Raw genomic sequence first — 14,183 nt, 5'->3', positions numbered from 1 at the left:
CTATTCATTTTACAATATGCAGTGAATTCAGAATTAAGATAAAGCAGCTGTCAGATAAATGTAGTGGAGGAAAGAGTTGCAGAAATAACCTATAAATCAACATAAAATGGAAATATTATTGGACACATGCTTAAGCCTACTTAGATACATTCCACCACTGAAAACACAACTAAGAAAAAACATGTTTATTTATATCAATTGTGATAAGATGTGAAAAGAACATTTAGCTCTTGGAGGTTTGTTTTTACTTTTGTAATTAGGCCATAAAAAATTAATATTCACTAGCTATACTATCCTTCTTCTTCTTTTATTGTGTTGAAATAATAAATGGGGAAATGCTCTTTATGGATGGTGTGGGTGGCTCTTAAAAGAGCCTTTTAGTGAGTAATTTGTTGATGAGACTGATGACAGCTCACTTCTTCTTGGCTGCTGCTTTCTTGACTTTGGGCTTGGCTGCCTTCTTTGCGGGGGCTTTCTTGGCTGCAGGGGCCTTTTTGGCCACCTTCTTGGGGCTCTTGGTGGCCTTTTTCGGGCTCTTTGCAGCCTTCTTGGGGCTCTTGGCTGCTTTCTTGGCCGCTGCGGGTTTCTTGGCCTTTTTGGGAGACTTCTTAGCGGCTGCTGGCTTCTTAGCTGCCGCTGTCTTGGGCTTCTTGGCCGCTGCGGGCTTCTTGGCTTTAGAAGCGGCTTTCTTGGCCGGCTTCTTGACCTTCTTCGGTTCGGCAGCCTTCTTGCTCATCTTGAAGGAGCCGGAGGCCCCGGTCCCTTTGGTCTGGACCAGAGAGCCCTTAGCCACCAGGGCCTTGATGGCGGTCTTGACGCGGGACTTGTTCTTGTCCACATCGTAGCCTCCGGCAGCCAGAGCCTTCTTGAGGGCGGCCGCAGACACGCCGCTCCGCTCCTTGGATGCGGCCACAGTTTTCAGGATGAGCTCGCCGACGCTAGGACCGGTCTTCTTCGGTTTGGTAACCTTCTTCTTGGCGGCTTTGGCCGGCGCGGCGGCTGGAGCTGGAGCTGTCTCTGCCATGTTATTCTTGCCGAGGAACACACGAGAGTGTCTGACTGGACTGTTGAAAGCTCCGAGCAGGAGGCTGTCCTTAAACACACCGTGAGAACCGTGGAGACTCAACTCAGCCCGTGGCTCCTCTGTGCAGTGTGAAAGCTGGAGCACTTGTGTTTTCTGTTGACTGAGAAAAGGTGAAAAACTAAATGTGGGACAAGTGCTGAAGGCTGACAGTGAAGGGAGCCGATAGCGGACTTGTGTCTCTTCATATTCAAGTCATGTAGAGCTCTGATGCTCTCTGCATTTTGTCTGTGGAGCCTCCAAACCTCACCTATTCACCGCCGTGGCCAGCACTGCTCAGCGGCTTTTCCCACTCATTTCTCTCCTAAAATGACTTCAAATGCATCACAGCTCCATCAAAGCCGTTTTCCAGCAGCCCACATGTTTGTTCAAGGACTCAGTGTAAAAACAACCATCTGCTGTTGATGACTTTGGAATAAACTGAAGTTATTCTGGTGTCAGCAAACACACTGATAATGGCCGAGGCTCATGGTGCAGTTCAGCCAGACTGACCATCAGAGCTGCTACTGTGACTCCTTTAGATTTAAATAGTTAGTAGTTGTACTATTAATGATCAAACACACCGACAAATACATGTCAGCTGTCTGTGGAAGCAGTACGTGACTTTAAATGTTACACACAGTGTTTGCCCTTTCTTGATAAAAGATTAAATCCAGAACACATGTTGTGTGCATGTTATTGATCATCCTGAGGTGAAGACATCTCTGTTTCGTATTTCCCTTCGCTCCACATGTGTCAGTTTCTGTGGTCCAATACAAAGACTGCAGCCTGGTGGCAGCATCACAGCTCACTGTCAACTGAAACTACCAAGATGAGAAACAAATGCCATAAAACAGGACCTTGGACAGCGACTGAGCTGCTCTTTGGTGCTTTAAAAACAGATCTGTGCTTCACGCTCTAAAACTCTGTGTGGGCTGTCCCACATATAGGCCTACAGCCCATTTTCTCACAGCAGCATAATTCTTGCATCATAGCTTCATCACAGAACTCTACTGTATTTGTACAAATGACCCGATGAGGCATTGAGGTATCTTTATTGTCCAAATGTGTTTCCCTGATCTCTTCCTGAATTATAATACTGTGCTGGTATTCCTCTGAGGTGACTCAGAAAAGCAGGTCTTATTATAAACAGCCCGTCTTGAATTAACCAAACAGACTGAACCAGAATCTGTGTCATAAAGCTGTTTGGAGTTACTGCGAGCGAACAGCATCAAGTATGGTTGATTTCATGACTTTGAAATAGACCTGGGTCATCAATCAATGATCACATGGATTTACAGGGAAGAAAATGGATTGAGACAAAGTCACCATGTTCACACCCACAGACAAAACACATATTAATCAATCAGTGTATTTATTTATTTATTTGCATTCTTCTATAACTGGGCTTTAGAAATGCAAGGGGGTTTATTTAATGTGGGTAGCGAGTATTTTAAATGGCAAAGATTTCAAGAATATAGGACACAAATTATTCTTCAAAGGCATAAACTCACAATTTTTCCCAGTTAATTGTAATCCTGACAGTCTGCTTAATGATTTAATGTAGGTCAGGAGGTCAGGAACAGAGACTACTGGGTACGATAAACAGATCAGTAAATCATCCACGTATATTCAACATCACAAAACTTCACACTGTGAAGTATTTCATCATTTGCTGAAATATGATTACCCAATCTTTTAGCCATACAATGAGCTGAGGAGCCTCTTATTTCTCATGGAGTCATTCACCATCCTAAGCATGAAAGGGACAACTTTTTCATGAAATGCTTTGTAAAATTCACAGCCAAAGCCTTCTGGGCCAGCTGCTTTTCCAGAGGGGAAGGCCTGAATAGCATTCAAGACATCACTTTTAGCAATCAGAGCATCCATATCATCTTGTGATGCACTGTCTAATTGAGGAACCTTTAGACTGGCAAAACGTTTGAAAAATCAGTTTCAGTGGCATTTACTCTACTGGAATACAATTCCGTGTAGAAGTCCCTGAAGCAAGCGTTTATCTCCTTTATCTTAGTAACCAATTTACTTTCTCAGCCTGCTCACCTCGGTTTCTTCTGAGCGAGACTGAGCATGTGCAAAACATGTAACCTTCCCTGCGATCAGATGTATTTACTGTAGAAACAGAGGTGTGAGGTGATTTATTGACTGACAACAACAGGACAACAATGATTAACAACTAAACTTCATAAGTTTATACTTGAGTTGCTTTATGAAAGTTGTCCTAATTGACCAGTTCTGTAAGTACTGTGATCTTTTAAAAGGAGCAATTTAATACTCTGTTACAAGTCCTGCAATCAAAGTTTTACTTTATCAACAATACAAATTATTACTATCACATATTCTTAAAGTACCAAAAGTAAAGGTAGTAATTATGGAGAATGGCCCATGTCAGAATAATGAATGTTATACTTAAGATGATAATTACTGATGTGTTTCATGACTATCCCAGAGGAGCCCTGTTTATCACACTGACTGGGGACATGACAGTCAGGTGCAGCATACAACAACTTCTATCAGAATTAAATTGCACAAATATCAGAACCTACACAATAAAAGAGGGATATATTCAATAAATTATTTCAAGATTATATAAAACAAGTCTGGCGCCTCCAGAGGATACAAAACCAAACACAATTCCAAAACAAGACATTTTATACAACACTTAAATATAAAGGCTGGCATTTATGTGTAAACTAAAGAGTATTGTGGACTTATCTACTGTACAAACAACTATAATGGATAATTTAAATGAAGTAGCTTAGAACATCCACTCATCAGCTGGCCAGATAATTGGTCAACCTCATGTGTCAGTGAAGATATAAACAAACAAATCCAAGTCATGATTATTGGAAAAAAAGTGGAAAAAAACAAATGAGACCCAATCTTCAGCTGGATGACAGTCACCTGATCACTAAACAATCCATGGGAACTTTCATCAGAGAGGACACCTGTGAAAAATGACAGGTTAGGCCAAGTCCGTCCACGCTTACTACACTGAACAAAAAACAGACAGTGGCTCAGCCTCTACTGATGGGTTTAGCTTAATATTATCAATTGAAATTAATATGCCCTGTGCATAGTTTTTGCCAGGCCACCCACAGCTTACTGTTTGTACACTTTTGTGCTTTATGTCCTTTGAGGTTCGTTCAGTAGGCTATTTGGTCATTAGCTGCCTCCATCTTGTGTCTGGTAGCATCTCTCTCTGACTCTGTATCTTTGCCTTCTGTATTTCCTGTATTTCGAAATCGCTCAGGATTTCAAGACCGACCTGCGCTTCCAGAGCTCCGCTGTCATGGCTCTGCAGGAGGCCAGTGAGGCTTACCTGGTGGGCCTGTTTGAGGACACCAACCTGTGCGCCATCCACGCCAAGAGAGTCACCATCATGCCCAAAGACATCCAGCTGGCCCGTCGCATCCGCGGAGAGAGAGCTTAAACTCTGCTGCTGCTCCACAAAGCACAACGGCTCTTTTAAGAGCCACCTCACTCCTCACTCAAGAGCTCACTCCTCTACTTTTTTTTTTTTTTTTAAATAAACTTTATTTAATTTGAAATACAACTACAGACAGAATTTATCAGCATACAGATTAGTTAAGACAATACAATACATGACAACAACACAACCAAAAGGATGGGAAGTGTCCTTTAGTCAGAGTTATAGATCCAAGATGTGCCAGGGGAGGCGCTTAGATTTGTCCATTGTTTTCCTCCTCCGGAGGTCTGTGAGTACCTGCCTCACGACCATGTTGCTGTCTATGACAGTCTGATGTAGAGTCATGGCACATCTTGTTTTCCATATTTTAACACAAACTACACTGATGAACATTTGAAACAGCTCTTTGTGTTTCGGGGGCATCTTCTCATCCAAGAGTCCATACATAACAGATTTGTAGCATATTTTAAAATTCACACCCAGACCTTTTAAAATGCTCCACACCTCTTGTGCTCTGTAACAGTTCATTAGCAGATGTTCTTGAGTTTCAGGCTCGGAGCAGTTGTTCATTGGACATATTTTGGTGGTAACGTAACAACTCCATGAAACAACTGCTCTCACTGGGAGTCTGCCCACTGATGTCAGCCATCTGTTGTCTCTAATGCTCTCTGACATGGATTTATTTTTTAATATATTTATCACTTCATTGCTATAATTATCAGATATGTATTTATATTTTATAAGGCCTCCATATTTATAATTATTAATTGTATTAAAAATATGTTTGCTGGATGAGCTACACCAATCAATATTTAAATGTTGGTGTTCCATTAGATAATCAGCATATAATAATTTATAATATGGGCCAGTTCGGTCTCTCCCTCTCCTTTTTCTCCACAGTGATCTGTTCCCTATCCAGAGAGCATTTCTGAGGAATGCAGGAGATACATTTCTAACAAAAGCGACCTTTAATTTAATGCCCAGGTCTACAGCCCCCAAACCCCCATATTCCTTACCTTTAAACATTATTTCTCTTTTAGTGACCTCTCTGGTTGTACCCCACACTAGATTAACACACTGTTCATTTAATTTCATAATCATTTTCTCTGATGGAGGAAAGATGTTAGCCAGGAAGAGGAGTTTGGACAGGATTAAAGTTTTCAGAATCAGAAATACTTTATTGATCCCCGAGGGGAAATTATACAGGTGCTCCTTGCAAGAGAGGAAAGATATGAGAAAATATAGGAAATTTAAACAATAGTATTTACAAATATATATTTAAATAAATAGGAATTATTAACAAACATAAACGTGTATATATATATATATATATATATATATATATATATATATATATATATACACAGTACAGGCCAAAAGTTTGGAAAAAGTTCTCATTCAATGCGTTTTCTTTATTTTCATGACTATTTACATTGTAGATTCTCACTGAAGGCATCAAAACTATGAATGAACACATGTGGAGTTATGTACTTAACAAAAAAAGGTGAAATAACTGAAAACATGTTTTATATTCTAGTTTCTTCAAAATAGCCACCCTTTGCTCTGATTACTGCTTTGCGCACTCTTGGCATTCTCTCCATGAGCTTCAAGAGGTAGTCACCTGAAATGGTTTTCCAACAGTCTTGAAGGAGTTCCCAGAGGTGTTTAGCACTTGTTGGCCCCTTTGCCTTCACTCTGCGGTCCAGCTCACCCCAAACCATCTCGATTGGGTTCAGGTCCGGTGACTGTGGAAGCCAGGTCATCTGCCGCAGCACTCCATCACTCTCCTTCTTGGTCAAATAGCCCTTACACAGCCTGGAGGTGTGTTTGGGGTCATTGTCCTGTTGAAAAATAAATGATCGTCCAACTAAACGCAAACCGGATGGGATGGCATGTCGCTGCAGGATGCTGTGGTAGCCATGCTGGTTCAGTGTGCCTTCAATTTTGAATAAATCCCCAACGGTGTCACCAGCAAAACACCCCCACACCATCACACCTCCTCCTCCATGCTTCACAGTGGGAACCAGGCATGTGGAATCCATCCGTTCACCTTTTCTGCGTCTCACAAAGACACGGCGGTTGGAACCAAAGATCTCAAATTTGGACTCATCAGACCAAAGCACAGATTTCCACTGGTCTAATGTCCATTCCTTGTGTTTCTTGGCCCAAACAAATCTCTTCTGCTTGTTGCCTCTCCTTAGCAGTGGTTTCCTAGCAGCTATTTGACCATGAAGGCCTGATTGGCGCAGTCTCCTCTTAACAGTTGTTCTAGAGATGGGTCTGCTGCTAGAACTCTGTGTGGCATTCATCTGGTCTCTGATCTGAGCTGCTGTTAACTTGCGATTTCTGAGGCTGGTGACTCGGATGAACTTATCCTCAGAAGCAGAGGTGACTCTTGGTCTTCCTTTCCTGGGTCGGTCCTCATGTGTGCCAGTTTCGTTGTAGCGCTTGATGGTTTTTGCGACTCCACTTGGGGACACATTTAAAGTTTTTGCAATTTTCCGGACTGACTGACCTTCATTTCTTAAAGTAATAATGGCCACTCGTTTTTCTTTAGTTAGCTGATTGGTTCTTGCCATAATATGAATTTTAACAGTTGTCCAATAGGGCTGTCGGCTGTGTATTAACCTGACTTCTGCACAACACAACTGATGGTCCCAACCCCATTGATAAAGCAAGAAATTCCACTAATTAACCCTGATAAGGCACACCTGTGAAGTGGAAACCATTTCAGGTGACTACCTCTTGAAGCTCATGGAGAGAATGCCAAGAGTGTGCAAAGCAGTAATCAGAGCAAAGGGTGGCTATTTTGAAGAAACTAGAATATAAAACATGTTTTCAGTTATTTCACCTTTTTTTGTTAAGTACATAACTCCACATGTGTTCATTCATAGTTTTGATGCCTTCAGTGAGAATCTACAATGTAAATAGTCATGAAAATAAAGAAAACGCATTGAATGAGAAGGTGTGTCCAAACTTTTGGCCTATACTGTATATATTGTAAACTGAACAAGATTATTTACACAAACAGATTATATACAGTCTGGGTGAATGGGGTTATTGCACAAGTTAAATTAGATTATTGCAGTGCGTGAAATAGTCTCAGGGCCACTCAGAGGGAGGAGTTGTACAGTTTGATGGCCAAAGGCAGGAATGATTTCCTGTGACGCTCAGTGGTACATCTTGGTGGTAGTCTCCCACTGAAAGTACTCTTGTGCCTGACCAGCACATTGTGGAGTGGCTGTGAGACATTGTCCAAGATAGTTCGTAGCTTAGACAGCATCCTCCTCTCTGACACCACCCTCAGAGAGTCACACTCCGTTCCCACAACGTCACTGGACTTGCAGATCAGTTTGTTGATGATTAATGATGTTGATTCTGGTTTTATACAGGAAAGGCCAAAGCAGACTCTACCTGCTGAGGCGGCTCAGGTCTTTTGGAGTGCAGGGGGCGCTCCTGAAGACCTTCTTTGACACTGTGGTGGCATCAGCCATCTTTTACGGAGTGGTCTGCTGGGGCAGCAGCATCTCGGCTACAGAAAGGAAGAGACTGGACAAGCTGATCAAGAAGGCCAGCTCTGTCCTGGGATGCTCTCTGGACTCTGTGCAGGTAGTGGGAGAAAGGAGGATGACAGCCAAGCCGTCATCTCTGAGGACTAATAACTCCCATCAGACACTTTATGGACTCCATAATAAGCATAACTGTCCCCCATGTTGTTGTTGTTTATTTGCACATACAATATTCACTTTGCACTAAATATGTTCACTTTAATCCATTGCTCACTTTTTATTCACTGCTCATTATTATTATTATTTATTGCTGTTTCTTGTATTTTTGTACTCTTTTTGCATGCCTAGTTTGTTTTACGTTTTTAAATTTTGAAATCTTTAATCTGACTCTTTCCCCTTGACTGCTGTAACACTGGAATTTCTCAACTGTGGGATCAATAAAGGTGTATCTTATCTCTTATCTTATCTTTATAACTGGTACCTTAGTTCTCCCATTTTTTTACTTCTTCTTTGGTTTCAGTCAATTTTTGCTCCCAGTTTCTTTCACTACAATCATTACTACAGAATGTTATACCCAAAATTTTTATTTCATGATTAATTTGAACATTAATGTTAGGTTTGTCCCTCTCGTCTCCGATCCAAGCTCCCTCTGTTTTACTGTGATTCAACTTAGCACCAGATGCTAGTTCATACAGATTTAAATGATTAGTTAGAACGTCCATTTCCAATTGTTTTTTTTATAATAACAGTGACGTCATCAGCGTAAGCAATTGCTGTAAACTTGGGCATGTGACCCACACATATACCAGAGATCAAACTTTCAGAGTTGATTATTTTGATTAAAGGGCTTATGGCCAAAATGTACAAAGCAGCACTAAGAGGGCAGCCCTGTTTGACCCCTCTCTCAACCTCAAAGGGCTCACATAAAACACCATTTACATTAACACAGACACTTGACTTCACATACAGACACTTAACTACATGAATAAAGTCACCAGGGAAACCATAAGCCTTCATAACAGCCCAGAGATAATCTCTGGAAATGTAATCAAAGGCTTTCTTTTGATCCAGCCCAATGATAAAGAATCCTTTGTCTGGTTTGTACACAGTTTCTCTAAGGATGCTCAGGTTATCCCACATTAATCTACCTTTAATTGCACAGGTTTGTTCTTTATCTATAATTTTATGTAATATATCATGTAATCTATTCATAATTATTTTAGCAAGTATCTTATAATCTGTATTCATAATGGTTATATGTCTGTAGTTATCTATGTCAGTGTCATCACCTTTTTTATACAACAAACATAAAACTCCTTGATAAAATGAGTCCCCCATACAGCCGCTGTTTAAACCTTCGTTAAACATCGCAGTAAGGAGGTTAATTACATCATCGATATATAACTGATAAAACTCAGTGGGCAGTCCATCTGGACCAGGACTTTTACCAGAGTTTAATTGCTGAATAGCATTCACCACTTCATCTTTTCGGATATTACCTGTGAGTTCAGTGAAGGTCAGAGAGCTGTATAAATGGACATGTTTTAACAAAATATTTACACGGTCAGTATGTTTTTCTATTTTTTTATATGCATCAGCACAAAGGTCTCTGATCACTTCTCTTTTCTGCATTTCACCATGGACAGTATCACATAAATTATTTTTAATAGATTTAATAAATTTACTTTGGATTTGTTTGTGTCTTGATTTAATTGCATGGATTAAATTTCCTGTGCCCTCAAATTCTGACTGATTATAGATACCAAACAACAGTTCATTGTTATATTTATCTATTTGAAATTTACTATCTGACATAGTTTCTTCCTCTGCAATAGATCGTTCCTTCTTCTGTTTAAGATTAATATATGTCTTCATTAATGTATCATAATTTATATTTCTAACTACATTTATTTCTCTACATTTACATTTAAAGAAATCTTTTATTCTATGTTTTAATATTTTCCTCAACTTAATATTAGATTTGGATAGACTTTTTAGCTGTATTATTTTACGGATTTCTTGTTTCAGTTCTATTAATAAATCTATATGCTTTGAACACTGGGTGTTAAGTTTCCAGAAACCTCTGTTAGTGGGGGTTCCACATGACAGAAATGTTTTCACTAAGAAGTGATCAGAGAAGTCACTGAAAACAGCAGAATAATGAGATACATTAAAATGTGAAGACACATAAATTCTATCGATACGAGTTTTGGTTTTACTGTCAAACCTTGTAAAAAGAAGACCAGAAGGATGAACAGCTCTACATACATCTGTTAATTTAGCTTCATTACAGATTTCTTTTAAGAGTTTACCTTCTGGGCTCAGTTTAAATGCTATTGTGCTGCACCTGTCATTTTCATCTGTTACTGTATTAAAATCACCACATAAAATAATTTTATATCCAACCAATAACAATTCTCGAAGTCTTTTAAATAACTGGACCTTCTTACGAGCATCTGGTGCAGTGTACAGGTTAATAATGCGATATTTTTCACCTTGATAATAACAATCTAGCATCAGAAGTCTTCCTGGAATAATATCTCTTCTTCTGATTATGTTAACATCATGATGTCTGAAAAATATACCAACACCATCAGCTTTACTTTCACCTATAGATATTACACATTTCCCTTTTTGCCACAGTTTACTAACATTTTCAACATCATTGTTTGTAGTCAGTCTCAGTTCTTGAGTACATAAGATATCAAAGTCAGTATTAAGGAGATATTCATTTTTTTTCTTTTCTTAATGACAAACTCTGAATACCAAGAGCATTCCAGGTGGCAACCCATGGGAAGAGCTGATGTCAGTCTTAAGGTGTAGGCTTGTCATCAAGCCGTTTCTCCTTTTTATGGGAGGTAAAGTGAGCTGGCCTTTTCTTTCCAACTAACTCAGTCAGGACCTCACTGTTTGACTCATTACTGGTCGAAGCAGGAAACTCAGGTGTGGGGGAGAAGGAGCTACTCTCGGACGAAGCAGACTCTGCATCAGGGGGAGAAGGGAGGGGGGTGCTGCTGGCTCGCTGGCCAGCTGTCAACATCTCACTACTGAACTCAGAGCTGGGGCTCTCGCTGGCACTTTCATATCTTTGTTCATCATTTTCATCAACACTCTCTACATCACTGTCATCATTCTCTTCCTCACTGTCAATAACTAAATTGCCCTCACCTGACAGAGAGGAAATGTCGTCAGGAGGCGCTGGCGGCTGTAGCTCCACTACAGGAAGCTGCTGCTGCTGCTGCTGTTGCTGCTGCACGGGTGGAGTGTCACACTGCTCAGTGCTGGACTCTCCGGGGGGCTGCCGCTGAGCCGGCTGAGTGCTGGGCTGCTCCTGCATCTGCTGGACAGGTGGAGTGTCTCGCTGCTGCTGAGGGCGGGGCTGCCGCTGACAATGCTCGATGGTGGACTCTCTGGAGGGCTGCTGCTGATAGGCAGGGTGACTGCTGGGCTGCGGCAGCTGGACAGGTGGAGTGTCGGGCTGCTCACCCAACAACAGACCGGGTGGCCGCTGGTGTGTCGGCGGCAGACCCGGCTGCTTCTGTGCTCTTGCTTTGTTTGCATAGGAGTCAGGGCAGGCAAAAAAGGTGTGACCTGTTCCTCCACACAGGCTGCACAAGCCTTCTGCTGAACAGTCTTCGGGAGAGATGGAACTTGGTATTGCAATATTTTGACCGGTTCTGTCTTTGTGCATCTTGACCTTGTACTTTCTGACTCCGTACCAGATGCCAAATTTATCCAGTGGTTTAGTGCAATGTAGAATAGTGCAGTATCTTTGTAAATATAGATCTATGTCACAGTCGGATATTCTGCCGGTCCAGAATTTGACTACCAGAGTGATGACATCAGTTTGTATGGATGAGCCATTGGGCTCTCTGCCCTCGCGAGCGCTGACGGGTTCGGGTGACTCAACTATTTTCCTCCCTTGCCGCGATCACTCATTTTGTCAGAGTCTAGGTTTTTCCAAAAAAGCTCCTCCTCTCCGAAAAAATCCTCTACTCACAACACACAATTTTTACTAACAAGCATTTGAGTTGAAGAATCATTTAAACAACATCCAATAAATTAACAGACTAAGCTTTGAACCTATTTTAGCATTCACATGCACTAATTAGAGTGTGTGTGTGTGTGTGTGTGTGTGTGTGTGTGTGTCTGTGTATGTGTGTGTGTGTGTGTGTGTGTGTGTGTGTGTCTGTGTGTGTGTCTTTCCCAGAACTTCCAAAAGATCACATGTGAAAATATGGATTTGCCTTTGGATTTAAAATCTGTTGTCGCTTTTGGAAAGTTGTTGCATGTAATGAATCGTGAATGAAACATTAACCTGCTTAAAAATAACCAGTTTGCAGGAGCACCACAGTTAGCTCAGATAAATTCGACTAATTGGAAACAACTTTTTAGATACCTGATTATAAAACGTCCATTTGTCCTGTCTTTTTAGCAAGCTATCCAATGGAGCGGTTAACACTTACCTTAGCTGCAAAGCATCTGGACTATTTTATAAACCCTTTGTGGAGTATTTCTTATTAAAAAGTGCTATCCTCTCTTGTGATAAAACAGACTTTGGAGATGTTTTGAAATAGCAGGAAAAGCACACATGTAATAATTAACATGGTTTTGTTTTTCAAAGTCCCTCAGTTAAGCTTCCTGCAAGTGACAGAAGAGCTTTTGAATTTACTGTGTTTCTGACAATTAGTCTCTTCAGCTTTTCTTCAACAGAAGATTTTTTTTTAACTTTTTTTTGTGTGTTTTTCTTTTTAGTCTCCCATTCGGTTTAATTTTTTCTTTACGTGATTTTCATCTTATAATTTTGCTTTAGAATTCAATTTAAATGACTTTAAGTGTGAACATTTCTTCTTTGTTTTAAAGCTCTCACAGACCCATTGCTCCACCCACACAGTGGAAACTTGGAGGTTTGGGACAGACAAGATGAAACTTCATCATGCTTATCAGATTTAACCATGTTGTGACTTTCTGAGCTCCAAGAATTTTTACTCTGACTGAAAGCACAAATATGGAGCTACACTAAAAGCTCACACACATCATACAATATGCACACACAGCTGGGTAGTAATGGGAGGCTTCTATTGGCTCCCAGATTTTAAATATAAAGATATTATCAAAAATATGTCCTTGTTACACCTTAGAAAGACTTACAAACTTTTGAATAGGGATACGTTTTATTTTCCTATGAATTAAAAGGGGATTATTTTTGTTTTGTTTTGTTTTGTTTTCCACATAGATCCTAATTTATTTTTGTCACCTCAGTGACTTATATCATAATACATTGTCATGAAATACTGACAACATATGTTACTACAAACCACAAATACCTTGCATTTCTACATTTCATATGTATCATATCAGTGTTTTTAAAGTGACATAATATATAAGCTGACATCATCTGGAGGTGTAGGGGATGGTAGATGGCATATCACTTCAGTGAGATGCCTATCAAGCTACGATCCACTGTCCACCAAAAATATAACAAACCGACATCAGTTGTCTTTCTGGCGACAGGTAGCATCATATCCACCAGTGTTTGTGGCAGCAGTCCTAGTTGTTTTACTGACAAATCACAGCATTTTTCCACCTAATCAAGTGGCTTTTGAGCCTAAACCTTATTTAGATATTTAACATTAAGTTTCCAAAAGTCTCTTTTTCATCATCCCCCCCACACAGGACAGAGGCTTTCATTACTAAATGATCAGAATAATCAGTCACTATTGTAACATAATAAAGCTATCAGATTTGAAAAGATGTGTTATTTTTTCTAGTTTTTGTTCTAAAGTCCAAACAGCTTAGATGGATGATGTGAGGATTTAAAATCCTGCACAGATCAGAGAGAGAAGCTTTTGAACAGATTTGATCTAATAATTTCTTTTGTATGTAATTTGAAAAGGAATGGCATCAAATATATCATTTATAACAAGGTATGTATCATTTACTATCTAAATAGCTGAATAATTTTGTATTTAACGCAACGCCGGCTATTAGTTTTAACTTTTTAAATAACTTGATTTTCTTTCTTCTTTCTCCCCTCACTCACCCACTGTATTGTTTCCCAGCTTCAGAAGCTGACCAATCCAGTGCGAGCAACAGCACAGTACTATTTGCATCAAGTGGATACAAATAGACTCCTCTGCAGACAATGACGCCATTCCATAAAGGA

General features: G+C 40.2%; 1 pseudogene; it reads right to left on the bottom strand.

Moving 5' to 3' along the window:
- Window positions 1-256: 256 nt before the first annotated feature.
- Window positions 257-1,044, bottom strand: LOC144463482 (histone H1 pseudogene; annotated as a pseudogene).
- Between the last annotated feature and the right edge of the window lie 13,139 nt (window positions 1,045-14,183).

The sequence above is a fragment of the Epinephelus lanceolatus genome, chromosome 5 (assembly GCF_041903045.1).
Source record: "Epinephelus lanceolatus isolate andai-2023 chromosome 5, ASM4190304v1, whole genome shotgun sequence".
Lineage (NCBI taxonomy): Eukaryota > Metazoa > Chordata > Actinopteri > Perciformes > Serranidae > Epinephelus > Epinephelus lanceolatus.
The sequence above is the reverse complement of the archived record's forward strand: the minus strand, read 5'-3'. Positions and strand labels throughout refer to the sequence as shown.